Consider the following 15,981-nt stretch of genomic DNA (forward strand, 5'->3'; position numbering starts at 1 on the left):
GGAACAAAGTTCGCTTTCTATCATTTATTAACCGAAGATTCCCTTAATAATTGCTAGTAGAGTCTCCGAGTATATATATATATATATATATATATAGCCCGAGAAACTGTAGAAGCTATTAGGATCGCGGCGTCGAACCGTAAATTCGCACCTAATCCCGCTCACGCGTTTACACTGGCCGATAAGTGCAGCTCAAACACGCGAGTGTATTTTATTCGCGAATTCGAGCCCGACAAAAAAGTTGGTACGTTTCGATCGTCGCCACCTCGCAACGCCCGTGGCCTGGCTAGAGAAATATTTTCTCTGTCATTCTCTGCGTTCTAAGAGAGGCAATCGTGTGTGCGTGCCGTCCTTGCGCCGGTCGCGGCACTTGGGCCAATTAAGTCTCTCCGCTCGCTAATCAATTGTGTGCGAGTGTCATCGTTTACCGACGCCCATAAAAAGGAACAACTGCGCGGAGGAAAACAAGCGGCTGCATATTGGCCCGTCCTCTTCCTAGTACACGCGATGTATTATTCAGACGAAAGCACCGCCGGGTCTCGAGCTTATGCTCGTTCGAGTGGAAAAATTTCGATCGTAAAGTGGAGATTTCAATTTAGGACCGCTACCACGGAGAAACACTTCGGTGAACGAAGCGGGTCTCTTAATATAAAGACGGTTCTGGCCTTTTTATAATATTAATAACCAGATTTGCGAGATATAATGCCGCATCTTTATCAAATATGAAATCTTAAATGGAATCGTGATAGAGGCAACAAATCAGGAACGATTTTAATAAAAAGGAAAATGCTACCACGTACTTTGTCGTATTAAGTAATATTACGCTAGACTAGCGATAAACAACATAGCAGATCGAGTCAGTAAACACCGGTGTCTGCCAATACACAGTCCCCTGCTACTCATTTATATCAATTTGCATCGCAACCACGCTGTCTTTCATTGAAAATTTTATTTGATGTCCATGTATCTTGCAAAAATGATTAATAGATAAAATAACGTCTGAGAAGTTCCAGTGTCGCCAGACGAGTGGAAAAGTTACCCCCTCTCTGCCTTGGACACATGCACAACAGAGACGAAACGCGTCACGTGACCGGGCTGCGGCGGAAGCGTGGGGGAATAGCGTCGTAGAAGGGGAAGGTAGAGTGGGGACACAAGTCTGGCGACACTGGTTCCAGCAAGATGTAACGATGCAGAACAGTTGCAAAGCACAATCTTCAACGCATAAATATTCTCGACGACCAACTATGTTTCAGTCACCGGAAGTCATCAAGAGCGTCTCGAGGCGAACACGTAAAAATGAGCGATTACGTCGGTGTCGATGGTGGCTCGACTTTATCACCGAGCCTTCCCGAACCTCGCACGCGCCACTGATTTAATTAGAGCGGCGATCTTTACAAGCTTTCAGTCTTGTAAACTTATCTTGTAATTAGCCGCGCTAAATCCGTCATCGAGTGCTCGGACAGCCGTGGTAACCGAGCGTAATCCGCGCAACAGATGTCTCGGCGACACTGTTGCGACCGCAGTTTGTCTTTCGAAGCACGCCGAAAAATCTTGGCACATTCCACCTGAACGATAGAACCCTGCTCATTCATTCCCGTCCTGCTCCACCTGCGGTGGACATTTATGGTTGCGACATAAATATTGCTCGGCACTACCGCGCGGCAATTAACTACTGCCGACGAGCATAATTACATGATCGCTCAATCTCAAGCGAACAATCGTTCATAACTTCGCGGAACAAAATGGTACAGAGATCTACTCAGGCTCGTTTTGAAAAGCAAAACTTCTACTTTAATCAGGTGGAACCTGGTAGAACCACCATTGTTGTAAAAGAAGCGGCAACAGAAAATCCACCGATTCCGCTCAGAATGCATTAAAGAATCACTAAATCTCGAATGGAAGAATTGTTTACATCTACCCCGTTTAACTTTATGGCGAACAATAGAACAACGATGCACATCGACTCGTTTTAAAGAGTAAATCCTCTGCTTGTATTTCCCAGAATAATAATTTAAAGTCGATGGACTTCCAGCCAGTGTATTTAATATTTAACCTGTTTGTACCTGTTTGCTTCGGCTCCAAAATGACTGTATCGCCTGCTGACATGAAGAAAATGATCCATAACTGCGACCAAATCCCTGCGGGATCAACGACGACAAAGAAGCGGAGCTTCCTTGATCAGAAGACCGTAAGCTACTCCTCTCATTCACGTATTCCATGGAAACCAGGGCGTTATCAGGAGACACTCTCATATTCCAGTAATATTAGTTGGCACTAGATTTGGCAGAACGCTTCGTTAAAACAGTCTGAGTCGTTCACGTTAGCCTGTGCTTCGGGTCAAGACCGAGGACGCGAATCCTTCGTTAATGTACAGAGTGTCCTTCCTCGAGTTTTGCATTTTTCCTCGGCGAGCCGTGCCAAAAGCACGAATAAAAGTAAGAAATCAATTTCAAAGCAACCTTGTACTTCAATATTTCTACCACTGAATTTATTGCAAACTGTGTAACAGAGTAAACATGAAATTGTGATTGTGGAAGCTTTATTCAGGATGTATAGAACGTTGTTTTAATAATTGTACAGCCGTGGAATAACGTGGAATTTTCGGCAAAAACATTCGCAGCTCCATTTCAAAATGGAATTTCATTAATATTTCTTCATGAATATTTCATTGCGAAGTTCTTGTTGCCTCTCTCGTACCAGCGAATATACATTACGAATTCTCGGTACTAATATTTGCCCGGTAAACTTTTTCCTTTAACGCTGCAAACACTGCATCCGATGACCTCAATTAGTTAACACACACTGCGCGAAATGTTTAGAAAAACATCGCCAATTAGCTGCTACAGTGTGTCAAGAGAAGTACCAGCTGGGATATTTTTTACCAACTCACAGTGGAATTCAGCAATTATTTCTAATGACCCAAATTATATTAATTTTAACAACATTCTCTTGCTTTTTTTACTTTTATTCGTGGAATATGCTAAGATATTATGAAAATAGAACACCCTGTACATAAAGAGTCTTGCAACCGGTGGTACAATTCAAAAGATAATTATTTCAAATATCAAAGACGTTCCTAACAAAACTAGACAATTTGAAAGTATAAATATTGAACAGCTCGAAACTTTCACTTGCAAGGGTGCTAACGGTTCCAGCAAGTAGAAAAGGTAACCAGTGATCAGACGTGTTCAACAGGCGACGCTAAAATTCACAATTATACCTTCAGGGGCCATGAAACTCGAGAGGCCTCGGTCGCCGAGAAATACGGCTCGGGTATATCGGTGAGAACTCACTAATCCGAATGTCACAACTTCTTTATTTTTCATTATTTTTTTATGGAACTTTCACCAACATATTCGTGACATTTTACTACGTTTTTATTAGCTTGCTTTCTTGTCTGTCTGTCTGTTTGTTCGGTACAAATTTTGCAATTGAGTTTTAAATTTTATTTTTATTTAAATAATTTTTCTCATGCAAAATGATACCAAATATGATATAATTCCGACGAAATTTCATTGTGTAATGGACGATGAAAGTTTCGAACGCAAGGAGGAACAGCGTATGGGACGTTCTTTGAACTGTGCCGACGACTGCGACTCTCTGCGTCTCTTTCTTTCGCATATGCTGTCCTTCCTTGCGCTCGAAACTTTCATCGTCAATTAAACCACTAAATACAATTGAAATTATATCGTGTTTGGTATCATTTTGCATTAGAAAAATGCCACGAATATGTTGGTGAAAGTTCCACAAAAAAATAATGAAAAATAAAAAAGTTTGTCATCGGATTAGTTATGTTTACATTTCTCGGCGACCAAGGCGGCCTCTCGAGCTCGACTGTCCTTCTCTACGTTCGGCAAAACTGATAGAATAGTATCCCTGGCGTATAAATGACCCTGGGCAGACCCGTGTCAGGGACTTTTGTCGATAAAATACTGTATTAGCAAAACGAAGCCAACCGCGAAAGAATTTCACGTTGCTACCTTATCTCTCCGCGGTGAATTGTTCACCACCGGTTACAATAGAATATGCGACACAGCGAAACCTCGCTCGCTTTCGTTTCGTGTAATCGATTGTGCGAGACCTTCGAGCACGCATCTCGAGGGAGAAATGTTTTTGTTCGTTCGTTGTTTCGGTTTCAAGCTGTTCCGAACGGTCTGCTAATGACGATCAGATCGCGATGAATGAAGTCCCCTCGTTTACAGAGTCGAAACATGTTTCTAATTTCACAGCAACGAGCCTCGCAATCATCTAAACAGCCTGGGGCTCGTAATTTACCTCTCTCGTCTTGGCATCCGGGATACAATGCTCCGCTTCTCCTTTGAACACATGTTTGCAAAACGTTTCGCACGTGGCGCAAATTACACAACATCCGCGATTTATTGCTCTTCACGCGCCACTGCCTCGGTTGTCTCTTTACCGTGAACGGTAGTTGTAATCGCGAATGGATCGCATAAACGGCCACCCACACTGTCACAATGGGCCCGAGATGCACGCAAAATATTGCACCAGCGGTGAAGGCTTTAGAAATGCTGTGGAAGTGTTTCTGAAGATGGCTGATGCTTGGACATTCTACAATTTTACGTTATAGTCCAGTCAACGAATGCTCATAATGGGTGTGTAGAGGGAAGTGGAAGGAACACAATTTTTAACTTTGGGACTTTGTTTAGGCTAGTTAGGAGGTAACCATACTAAAAGTCCCTACTCCTAGGAGGTGAGCGGGTGCAGGGGGCACGTAGAAGGTCCCCTTTTTCGGTTTTCCGCTTATATCTCGGAAACTACGTGATCTAGCGATAAGACCATTCTATGTATACAAAATTAAAGCTGACAAAATGTGCTATGAGATTGATTGCATTCAGTTTTTCGCTATCTCGCATAGTTTCCGAGATATCCGTGCTCGAAGTTCACTAATCGTGAAATAGAAATTTTTTACTAACTAACTCTCGGAAACTATGCGAGATAGCGAAAAACTGAATGCAATCAATCTTGTGGCACATTTTGTCAGCTTTAATTTTGTATAGAATGGTCTTATCGCTAGGACGCATAGTTTCCGAGATGTAAGCGGAAACCCGAAAAAGGGGACTTCTAGTATGTTTACCTCCTAACTAGTCCAAACAAAGACCCAAAGTTAAAAATTGTGTTCCTTCCATTTCCCTCTACAACTTTTTCGTTGACAGGACTAAAATGTGTAGAACAATTGAAACAGTCGTCGAATCCTCAAAAGTATATTATTCAAGCCTACTCGAAGAAAACTTTCATCTCAAATCACTCCAAAAACACTTTCAAAATATAATACACCTCACTCTTTATATTACTCCTTTACAATAAAATGCTTCAACATTTCTCAGTATCGACAGTTTGATCGACAGAATGAAGTGGTCGCCATGAAAGTATCAATCCTCGTCCAGTTTTCACTATCAACATTCTCTAAATCTCACAGCTGGATGTTGACGTACTTCGAATTAGTCCAAGTTTCAGAAACACATGTCTTCTCTTCACAATCCACGCGCGAAGACTGCCGTTTATCTACGAAGATTCGGGTGTATCGGTGAACCAATTAAAAACAAACTTAAGCGATAACCACGCTCACGTTTCTCCGTTTATCTGAATTACACCGATCCCGACGAACGAACATAATAAATAGATCGCAACAGGATCACTATGCAGGAGTTTCTACGATTTTCACGATCACCATTTTTTTTAAATCGTTTTTATACTACTGAAAGTATTATCTATTTATAAATGATGCATTGGGGGCATGCACAATTTTTCTTTTCATTCGAGATGTACTTTCTAGAGGCTGCATTTTCGAAAATAATGTTTCTCGGGAAGAGAAATTAGTTCCGCGAGAAAAATAAAATTCGACGTCGCTTGATTGCAGACCACGGAAATTGGATTTCCCGTGAAAAGTTCGTAGTCTAATAATAAACGTCCATGAACGGAGTGCATTTCCCTCGGCGTCACAGTTGTTATTATCAAAGGAAAGCGCTCGGGGGAACAAACAAACGAAATAGAGTAAAAGATACACAGAGGGGAGAGTTCGCGATGATCTCCCAACGCGTAAATTGCTCTGCGACTCTCGCGATCATTGAAACTAATTGCACGGACTACGAATCGTGCGAATGTTAGAAGAATTGCACTAAATCGTTAAATAATTTCAATGAATAATAAATAAAGAATTAAATATCTGACGCTGAGTGACCAGATTGTTTTCAAACTTAATCCTATACACAATCGAAACTGGCCTCCCATTATCACGATAAGCTCTTGATAGCGAAAACTGTGACAAAACACGGTAAAACAAAAGCAATTTACCATAACAGCTCTAGCATTCGTCGTTGATCCTCGTTGCACGAAATCGAGGAACAAAATCAGAGGAACATTAATATGTTTCTCTTCCACTATCATTCAGAAAAATGATCTCGACACGAAAAACGAACATTTCCCTTCGAACACAGATTCTGAACATCCTCGCACGAGATTACACGAATCGAAAGAACGAGCATGATCTGATAAAAGTTTTATCAGCGGATTTTGTCGCTCCGAGCAGTGCGTGATCATCGCTATAGCTCGTTCCGAGGAAGAAAAGGAGACCTGAGGTTCCCCAACGTGAATTATGGGGTCGTAAAATTATACGGCTGATCGCAAAGCATTCTTGAATTTTTTTTCAGAATTTACAACAAAACTTTTACTCCAATAAAATAATGTTTGCACTAATTAAACCGGGGTATAAAACTCTTGCTGAAGAAAATAATTATTTATTCGACTTTCAACGATTTCTTGCAATATTTATAGAAATATCCTGAAATTCTTCGTGAAAATAATTTTCAGAACTTTTCCAAAAAATTTCTTGCAACATTCATGCTTCTACGAACACGTGAGAATTCTTTACAAATCGTTGTTTCTGCGGCCTTCGGAGTTTCGTTTTTAAATTGGAGGTATGTCGGTGTCGTAAAAAATTTCGAAATTTTTGATGCCCGAAATAGGACGAACTATTGTTCGGAATGACGGTGTACCTCGTGGCCTCCTGTCCGTTCTCGAAAACAATGGCTATACCGTCGAGAAAAGTGACGCACGATTGGAGAGTACTACCACGATGATTGTTAAGAAAATTTCCGCGTACCTCGGCTTGAGACGTTCGTGACATGATATATGAGAGTGTGACACGGCTGATCACGATTCACGATGCGAAACACATCATTCGCCGCGTCCGATCGGCAACTGGTGGCAACGTAATTGGAAAAATCGGATTGCGATCGTCGATCATCAGTCGGACAGATAATGGCTCGATAAGGCGTGGCTCGATACGATATCGTGAAAGAATAGCGAATGATCGTCACGATAATTTGTCGAGAGTTACAGGTGGTTTCATTTATTTTGCCTTATTTTTATCTGTGGAAGCGGGACACACGGAAGTTCGAACAGATAAGGATTGCGACACGCACGAAACTTCTCAGAGATAAGGGCTGCAAGTCTTTACGTAATTAATACTGTGCTTGTAATCACTGTGAACCAAGTTTTAATGGTGTTACTTGATTTATCGGACTTGACTACAATCTCTGCATACATACATCTTTGTTGTTTTTAAAGCCTCAATATGAAGTCAACAAGGGGCTTCGAAAATTCGTGAGCGATTAACGAGTAGACCACGAATTTTTAATGGTTAATGCAAAATACTAATGTTCTGTGTTTGTTATATGGACTAGGAGCTATTTAGAAAGTTTACACGTGCATGGGTAATTATAGTCACTGAATTCCTAATGAAAGGGACTATCGTTGTAGGTGTTTAAAAAAGGGTGCTTCCATTTAAGAAAATAAAGGTGACCTTGATATCTCTAAAAGAAATCACATAAAAACGAAAATATTTTTGGTATCATGTGAGCCCCACTGAACCATTCAATTTTGTCCTTCAGACATTTGACTTATCATTAAAAACAACAAAGATATTTGAGGTGGCAACGTTAGGTGACTCACCCTGTATACAGGGTGTCTCAGCTAAAGGAGGCCACCTAAATATCTCCTTTATTTTTAATGGCACAAAAAATATTTATGGCATAATTTAAATGGTATCGAATGAGGAATATCATAGAAAAACAATTTCTTTTGTCCGGTTATTTTTTCATAGTTTTTTCAAGGTCATCGTTACTTTTTTATCGGGAGAACTTTTTCCTTTTATTCCATCTTACAGCGACTGAAAAAATACATTTGAATATGCTTCAGTCATTAACAAGATAGAATAAAAAAAAGTTTTCCTTTGATACCATTTAAATTATGCCATAAATATTTTTTTTGTACCATTAAAAATAAAGGAAATATTTAGGTGGTCTCCTCCAGCTGAGACACCCTGTATAATTAGTAGTAGCTTGTGGTTGATGAAAATTGGGGTGCTTTTGACATATGACTCATTAATTAAGGGTTCAACCGAGTGATTAATTGCTTTAAATAATTTCACAGTGCTCGACGCATCCAGAATATTTGTTATTAGTTCAGCGCACTTTGTTCCGGAAAGATGAAATAGATTATTTGTTAGGGGTAGTCTCCATGCTGAAAGGCTGTAAGAGGAAGCCAAGAAGGAACTAATCGTTGGCTTACGTGGAATAAATTAGTCGAGAAGTAAAATAAATTACTCTGGCACCCAATAACGCTCACAATCGCCTAAAAGCATTTTTGGCATCGTACTGCTATGCGATGACGAGCCCTCTGCCATTAACGATTAATGTTAACGATTCACGATCAGCTTGTTAATAGAATCGTAATGCAAACAGTACGCTACAGTCCTATGTAGTAAAGTAGAAAGCCTCGTTCCTCGTTTGGTCCACTCTAATTTTCTTCTTCCATGACTGAACGAGCAAGTATCGAGGTCCTTCTGTACTCAGGAAATTTGAAACAGTACGCTACAAATAGTTACATACCAAGAAATTCATGCTCCTACTCTACATTTTAATTCCCCTCATTCACTGTTATGAATGATCAAGTATAGAGGTCCTCCTGTACTCAGGAAATTTGAAACAGTACGCTACAAATAGTTACCAAGAAATTCATGCTCCTACTCTACATTTTAATTCCCCTCATTCACTGTTATGAATGATCAAGTATCGAGGTCCTCCTGTACTTCAGAAATTTACATAATGTCCTACGCTGTACAAATATTCTAATTCCTTCCACTCTACATATATTTTAAATTCCCATTTCTCCAACTATATCTGACCAAGTATGGAGGTCTTCTTGTACTAGAGAGCCTAACACAGTCCACTACAGCCCCAACAAGCCAAAAATCCTTGCTCCTCCCACTCTCTATTTTAATCTCCTCGCGTTACAATTATGCGAGCAGATGTCAAGGTTCGCCCATAAGTACTTATCGAACGAGTCTAATGGTGGGAGAGGTCTCTCTCTTTCGAAAAAAAGTGAGATTACGAGGTGTGATCCATGGATCACCGATACGCGCGCGATGCCAGGCATCGGTGTTTCCTGGCGAATGAAATCGGCGAGCGATAATCGACCGTGAAAATTCTTCTCTTCTGGCACGGGACGATGGCTGTTGTTTGGAGGATGTTACCTCCTATGACGATCGTTCTGGCACACCGAACACGATTCTTGCCGGCTCCCTAACCGGATTGGAGACGGATAAATCAGCGTCGCACCCCGGTGTTAGCCGGTTAGGCGCGCGTTGGCACGCACCGTCGAAGGTAAACGAAAATAGTGCACGCGGGCTGCACCAGAAACTGCACACGATCGATGCGACAAGACGCGCGTCGCAACGCCACGGATATCTGGCCGCGATCCTTTGATCAGAAACCGTGTAATCCGACGCGTCGCAGTAAATCGCCGAAACTTGGCCCCGGGGATCCATGGAGGACCGCGATCGTAACGTACCGAGGGAGATCCTGAAGATTTTAGAGATCGAGGGGCAGAGTTGGGCATTAATCGATATTAAAATTTTAATCACGATTGATTGATTAATGTGTACGATCAATGAAGACGATCAATGTAATCATTGAAAAATCGACGATTGATTCAATCGATTGATGAATTTAATCGTCAATCGTTAATTAAAAAAAGAAATCGTCGAAAAAAAACATAAGAGCACGTAGAGTTTGTATTATATAGTATAGACCAAATGAAAATACACCTAAATTAAAATACCGTTTTGATTCCGTATTTCATTTCGAAATTTCCGCTGTTAATCATTAATCAATTATCCGATTGACGATTAATAATCGTTAATCGCAATTAACGACTAAAGTAGAAATTTAATCGTCAACCGCAGTTAACGATTAGTAAGTATTTAATCGTTAACCGCAATTTTTTAACGACTGAACTAGGAGATTAATTGTTAATTGTGATTAACGATTCAAGTACAAATTTAGTCGTCAATCGTTGATTAAATTTTTGTCCAACTTTGATCGAGGGAGATTCTAAAAATCGAGGAAGATGCTGAAGGGAGATTCTGAAAATCGACATTGAACACAACAGGTACTCTGCTTTTTCTTCTCTTTTAAACAATCGAATTGTACCGACGTTTCTGCTGTATATTCTCCGCGTCATATACGCATTATGTTCCACGTACTTAATTACGGACCCCAGCTATTAATTGCTTGTAGAACCGCGAAGACACAATACACGTCATCTTCTCCCACTTTTAGACTCAAGTGTGCGGCGCAGCAATACGTCACCCGTTACCACTTTTGGATTTCAGATGACGCAACAGTACGTCATCGACTGTCAACGTGTTAACACTGAAGTTTTGCCACATCGCTGACAACTTGGTGAAATTCGTCCTGTCAAAGCCGCTGTGTCAACAGGAATTATCGGAGTACCGATTTTATGCTATTTTTATCAAAATATGAAACCCTTCTTGTTTATTCGTCCGGTTGGCTAAACTTTTCAATAAAAAATATAATATTTTCACAACTTTCTTATCTTTTAATAATGGAACTGTCAATCATCGTTTTTGTATTTTTTTTTTTACAGGAAGCGGACCATCGCTAAGGAAATTTTTTAATAGAAAATTGTGCTAACTTCTGCTGTAATAAAATCAATCTTCAGTTTATTTTTCATAATTACCAAACTGTCGGTCACCTTTTTTGTATTTACAGGAAGCTTTCTCAATTATGTCTAAGGAAATTTTTAATTGAAAATGTATATTTTCTTTGGCCTAGTTTCTGTTATAAAAAGAACCACTGAACTTTGCAAAAATTGTGTAGGTAAGTCCACTCTCCGAATTGCGTTTGCAAAATTGCAAATGTTACAATTCGCGAGCCGAGTGTCACCTGAATAAAATCGAAAAGGTCGTCCGACCTTTTAATGAAAAGAGAAGACGTGGGAGTGAAGGTATTGCAAAATTTCACGAGAGAATAGATTTGATCGATGGCTCTCGAGAGTCTCCATTATGCGAATCGACGTTTCATTTGGGAAAGGTACGACTTCTGGTGGACTCTGGACGCGTGGTATACGTTCAGTTTTCTAAAAGGGGATGACAAAGTTCCGGAATGACATTGTGCGGTGGCGAGATCATAAATCAGGAGTCAGATCAAAAGATCCGCTGATTCTGAAATTAATTATCCGGCGGAAATCGCGACGGGAAAAGAGAGGATGCAGGCGATGTGGCCAAATGTATTCTTGGCGACGCCGCCAGTCTGAAAAAAACGCCGGAGTAGCTCGTTTTGTCATGGTGCACGGCTATTTCAAGAGTCTTAAATAATTATAATTCTCTTGTCGCTATAGTTCTCGCTTGTTTCCTTATTAATCTCATAGATCCCGGCGGACGGACGCAGCGCCGAACGCAACTCGGAAACTGTTGCACCAATTGCATTCAACTTTTGCGGGCTATATTACACAGTTATCGAATTCTCACGAGGAAATTTAATAAGGATATCACAAAGATGGATAGACGAGAGAAGAGGCACTAACTATTTTTTTTTACAAACGAATCTTCAAAAAAAATCCTAAACCATAACAACTAAATACCTTCTTTATCGCAGATACGAATAATCGTCGATAGCTAGCTCAACTTTGACTTCTCAGCATTCTAAAAATGTGTGGATGTTGTTAAAACACATACGAAAATGTGCAAAACTGTTTCTCAACAAAAGATTTAGTAGTTTCATCGAGAAAAAATCCGAAAGTTCTCTATCGCTGCCCCATCGTCCCAGTTCAAATAGGGAACTGGCATAAGGTAAACTCGCCTAAACGATCGGGTTACCTCGTGAAGACGATGCTCCAGGTGTCCTTTCAGCAATGTGAACTGAATCCTCCGGTACTCGCCCTGCTTCGACACCTTTTTCGGCGTCTCGTCGACGCTGGACGATTTATTCTTCGATCGCAGATGAGACATGATCGTCGAGTTTATTCGTCACGAAACAGAACGAGATGGCTGCGACGATTCGACCGAGATGCCTCGATGACAATACTCATACAATTCGGATTGCTTCGCAGCTCGCATAATCGCGCGAAACTGATAGCCAGAGATAAAGAGGCTCTTCTGCTTTCGTTACGGAACGTGTCGATCAAAAATCCTTACCGCGCGAGCGACACGCGCACGTACACACACCGGCACACAGAATAATTATTAAACACGTGACCTTCGTCCACCCGATCACTCGCTCCTCGATCAATTGGGATTAATCGATCGGTCCGCGAGAAAAAATGTCCCCTCGCGAATTTATTGCTTTGTTGTCCTGCGTAATTAATTGTACAATTGGTTTCTGCGGACTCGTTCTATGAAATCCAATTGTTTCGTCGAAGATCAATAGATCGCTGGATCGTCGTAAATCACTTGGACAATATGGAATAGTTGGCAATGAATAGAAAGATTACGGTCCGCAATTAATGCAGAACTATTTTGCATAAAAATCTTTTAAATTCTGTGCTCGTTCCGATTATTTTAAAAGAGTCTACGTATGTAAACGTGTCTCCAATTTAATTCTGGTGATTTATATCGTTAGCAGAACTTTCCAACAGAGTTACAATTAGGTCAAAACCACTATCCTCAGCCACACATAATTGTCTGTTACCTAACCGCGACCAATTATGCTGTCGAGATTCGCCAGTATCTCGACTTTCTTAGCACAATTCAGTGATAAAAATCGGCGGGAATCGTTCTCTCTCTCTCTTTTTTATGGCGAACGTTTAGCAAACTCGTGGCGATTATGGCACCGTGCTGCGCTCGACCGAGAATACGCTCCGTAGGAAATCAATTGGCTAGATGATCGGGCACACGACCTGAACTTTCACTGTGATATCTTTGTCGGCCTGGTGAAAGGAAGTGCGAACGACGGGATATGAAATTTTCGTCGATAATCGACCCGCCGTTATCAGCCGACGCTGCAATTATTATCGAACGATTATGACACTCCTCGCTCGAGTGCCCGATAAACCAAGATAGCGTTTACGACGGTAACATTTCAGTAGGCCGCGATACCTCAGCGGCCTCCAAACAATGAAAATTATTACTAAAACCGCGCGTCAGTAAACCACGAGCTCCGCACGTGCAAAAATTGCAATGTTGAAACGAAAAATTTTAAATGAACAGAAAAATTGTTGGATTCTCGCAGCGAAAATATGCGGAAATTCGACGAGTGCAATTTTAACAAACCCAATTTTTGCACCGAAGCGAATTTGTATTTTCAAAGAAATTTTCTTGATTTTTTAAATTAATCTCTAAGCTTTTGTGGAATTCAGTTAACAAAAATGATTCACTATTTTTTTTGTATTCTTCGAACCTACTTTTCTGAGATCAGCATTGGTCTAATTAATGTACAGAATTCACGATTTGAAGTAGACACTAACAATGTAAATTTAGATGGAACATTTAGCAAAACATTTTGAACAGCCTGTATCCTCCGCGTTGTTTTCCTTGCGAGCGTCTTATGCAATATAAAAACCGTCGCATAATTGTCAATGAAGAATTACGAGATCGAGAGATTGGCTAACTATGACGTAACAACTTTTTTCATTGCATAAGTAAGACGTGCATAATATGAACAAATGGAGGCGGGTTCTAAGAACGTATTAGATAGCCGCAGGATATATTCGGCAATATTTTCATGAGTGAGAAGTAGAAAGACTATTAAACTTATTAATAGGAAATTGTTAAATATTTGTGTCTGAAATTACAGCTCATATCGACCGTTTACTAGGAAAATTGTACTATAGCGAAAATGAAATTCTCGAAGCGGGTTCGAGTCGCATTCAACAGAATTCTTCAATGAAGCTTCACGAGACCTATTTATAGGCTTGGCTTATAATTTCTGAGCGACAGAGAAAATCTACTATTTGGCAGGGTGCGTCTTGGAGCTAAAACCGTGATTCATTCGAATTAAAAAGCTTACATTGCTCGAATTATTTTGAAACATTGGAGTACGCTGCTCATCTTGTTAAAATCTTCTATTCAATGCAATGTTCCTCCATTGTAAAATATCAAACGAATTTCGCAGAGGGGAGACATTGATTGAATATTGTGTGCTACGGCTTTAAACAACAATATGTGTAAAATTATTCTAAACCAACTCTCAATTCTTTACATTTGATTTTACAAAGACTGTGAACTCTCCTTTCACACGAAGGGTCGTGTGATAAAAAATCTATTTTTGGCTGCTCGTGATCAATAGACTGCGGACTTTATGTATTTATGACAAGCGGGAGAAAGATCAAAGAGATTTAAGAGAATTTCAAAATACATTATTTTCGACTAATTGGACTATTGACAAAGCTAATGAATTTCTATAGAGTGCCTGATTGTTACAATCCAAGTAGAAAATTTTTTCTTCGCACAAAGATCTGCTGTGTATTGATCAATTACGGGTACCTGGAAACCAATTTGCACCCTTACTACCTGTATTATGGAAGGACATTATTTTTTCCTCGGACGAACTACAGTTTTTTCTCGGATGGAAGGACATTAAAGACGAGATGTTTGACTGACCCTCAAAAGAAACGGATTTAGACTGGAGGAAACGAGGATCGCACGTGTATCGATCGTCGTCGGCCACGTGCTCGATTTCAGGGACCGCGGGAATAGATCTTCCGGCGTGAATGCACCGTAGTCAACCGGTCAGGTAACTTTCACACCTGTGCGCAGCTCACCTAAGAGCAAAGGCGCGCGCACAAGAGAGAAAGAAAGAGAGAGACGTGTGGCGTACGACGCGCCGATAGCGAATCCGATAATCCGGTTCGAGTAACGCAGACCGTGTCCCAAGGACAATTAGTCGCACTTAGTGTTCCGTGACTTTGAATTCGATTATCGCTAATTCAATGACAAAGCCGAGAAGAGGCTCGCCGCCTGCAGCCGAGAACGCCATCCGAGTGACGAGGAACAGTCATTCGGGGAACGAGCATGATTCGATCTGAATACTAAGGGAAATCCCGAGACCAGGTTTGCGTTAACGAGCTGAGGATCTTTATACTATTTTCTCGACTCTCCTCTTCTTTTATCGTGCTCTTTAATTTAACTAATATTGCGGTTGGGAAACCAACTGCGTCTAATTGTAGACCTTTATGCAAAAATGTTCTACATTAAACGGGAATTAAATAAGAATTGATTTGCCTCTGAATCGGTTTAATGAATTTAACCCCATGTACTATCATTACTTTCACATTTCAACTACGATCAAGGATTCAATAAAGCCAGTCGTAGATTTCTACACTTTGCTGTTCCAAAAGAATTTTTCAGTGTTAGGGACGAACACTTTTCATCACACCACACTATCGATGCTATAAAATCGATACCGAAAATTTCCTAAAACGTTCAATAACATTATAGTCTTATATTGAAACTGTTTAAATCTAATTTAATTCAATATGCTTCAAAGAAGTGGTTCGTCCTTTGTCGACAAGAATGTACAGAATATTCTAAAAACAAATTGAAGAATTAAAAACGAAAAGTATAATGTTAAACATAAGCTCATCAACGACTATTTGTTCCGAACCCAACTTTGTTCGCGTCTATTCAAACTTGAACAAACGGTATTTGTAATATGCAACGAC

At 40.4% G+C, this 15,981-nt stretch overlaps 1 protein-coding gene across 5 annotated transcripts in view; it reads right to left on the minus strand.

Annotated features, from left to right (window-relative positions):
• Arms (Ankyrin repeat-rich membrane spanning) overlaps positions 1-15,981 on the minus strand; it is a 39,772-nt gene that overhangs the window by 19,839 nt on the left and 3,952 nt on the right. The window lies entirely within an intron of this gene.

Source organism: Lasioglossum baleicum, chromosome 13 (assembly GCF_051020765.1).
Source record: "Lasioglossum baleicum chromosome 13, iyLasBale1, whole genome shotgun sequence".
Lineage (NCBI taxonomy): Eukaryota > Metazoa > Arthropoda > Insecta > Hymenoptera > Halictidae > Lasioglossum > Lasioglossum baleicum.